Source organism: Cetorhinus maximus, chromosome 31 (genome assembly GCF_964194155.1).
Source record: "Cetorhinus maximus chromosome 31, sCetMax3.hap1.1, whole genome shotgun sequence".
Lineage (NCBI taxonomy): Eukaryota > Metazoa > Chordata > Chondrichthyes > Lamniformes > Cetorhinidae > Cetorhinus > Cetorhinus maximus.
The window spans coordinates 10,458,125-10,459,312 of record NC_135909.1 but is presented as its reverse complement, the minus strand read 5'-3'; the positions used below and the strand labels follow the sequence as shown (position 1 = coordinate 10,459,312).

Here is a 1,188-nt window from a genome sequence, read left to right as displayed (position 1 = left end):
CACAGTCACACAACGGAGAGCATTGTTACACAACAGGGAGCCGAGTTAGACAACAAAGGGCACAGTTATACAACAGATATATAATTACATAATCGTGAATACAGTTACACACCAGAGGGCAAAGCTCCACAACAGAGAGCACAGTTAAACAACAAAGGGCACAGTTCGACGACAGAGGGCACAATTAAACAGATGACACAGCTACACAACAGAAAGCACAGTAACACAGCAGAGAGCATAGTTATACGACAAATAACACAATTACACAACAGAGAGCGCAGTGAAACAACATAAGACGCAGTTACACAATAGAGGGCGGAGTAACACAACAGGGAGCACAGTTACACAATAGGGAGCACAATTACACAACAGAGAGCACAGTTGCACAACCAGGTGCACAGTTACACAACAGGGTGCACAGTTACACAACAGGGTGCACAATTAAATTACACGATGCAGAGTAACACAACAGGAGTCATTATTACAAACAGGGGACATCTCTGTGCAGCTGGGAACAGTTTACAGAAATGATTAGTTTCTCCACCTCAGTGTCTTGCTAATTTTCTCGGCGTCTTTCTCTGTCACCTTCTGTATCCTGACAGTCTCTTGCTGCCTTTCTGTGTGTGTTTTTCTGTGTGTCTCTGGTGTTACGCAGTGGAATTGTGCAGCCAAGATGATCCACCCAACACATCTTCTCTCTCTCTCAAAAGCACTAAACAAGTGACCATTTAGCTCCCTAATACACAAAACTAGCATTCATTAACTAGTGATAATATGCAGCAGAGTGGCGCAGCGGAAGCGTGCTGGGCCCATAACTCAGAGGTCGATGGATCGAAACCATCCTCTGCTATTTATATACCCACTAAAATAAACATTTTGCTGATACCCACAAACTTATCTCATTTGTAGGTATTAGCATTGGCATCTCGCTTCCTGTAAACACTTCTGTCTGCAACAAATATCTCAAATTGCTTTTATTCACAAAAGGATACTAGCTGCAATTGCTACAAACACTCACCAGCAGAGACCAGCCCATTTCTCGCAAAGAGCTGGCACAGTCTGAATGTTCTTCTCTCGTTCACTATCACCTCATCATTACCTGAATAGGAAATTCCTGAGATGGGAAAATATAGTGAAATTGATATTTATTACATGCAGTCTGTCCGACCTATATGACAAGCAGCAGTA

The 1,188-nt window shown here is 42.8% G+C and overlaps 1 non-coding gene across 1 annotated transcript; it reads left to right on the top strand.

Moving 5' to 3' along the window:
* The first annotated feature begins 778 nt into the window (after positions 1 to 778).
* On the top strand, positions 779 to 850 carry trnam-cau (transfer RNA methionine (anticodon CAU)). The gene has a single exon. It is a non-coding gene; the product is annotated as a tRNA-Met (tRNA).
* The last annotated feature ends 338 nt before the right edge of the window (positions 851 to 1,188 follow it).